This window comes from Meleagris gallopavo, unplaced genomic scaffold (assembly GCF_000146605.3).
Source record: "Meleagris gallopavo isolate NT-WF06-2002-E0010 breed Aviagen turkey brand Nicholas breeding stock unplaced genomic scaffold, Turkey_5.1 ChrUn_random_7180001949446, whole genome shotgun sequence".
Classification (NCBI taxonomy): domain Eukaryota; kingdom Metazoa; phylum Chordata; class Aves; order Galliformes; family Phasianidae; genus Meleagris; species Meleagris gallopavo.
Genome location: NW_011210903.1, coordinates 2,576 through 2,870, shown reverse-complemented (window position 1 = coordinate 2,870; position 295 = coordinate 2,576).

Genomic DNA, 295 nt, shown 5'->3' with positions numbered 1-295 from the left:
CAGGAGCCGCCGCCGGTGCGCACCGGGAGAGCGGGGACGCCCCCGGGGGCCGCTGCCGGTACGGGGGTGCCGCTCTCGGGGAACTTGGCGAGAAGTTCCGTCCCGGCTCCATCCCGGCTGCGGTTACATCACCAGCTCCAGCACCGACTCCGGTCCTGCCTGCTCCATTGGCTCCGCGAACGGCTCCGGTCCTGGTTGCAGCGGGAGCTCCAGCCCCGACTCCGCTCCCGGCTCGGGTCCCGGCTCCTCTCCCGGCTCCGCCACCGGCTCTGCGTTCTTCCCCTCTGCCAGCTCC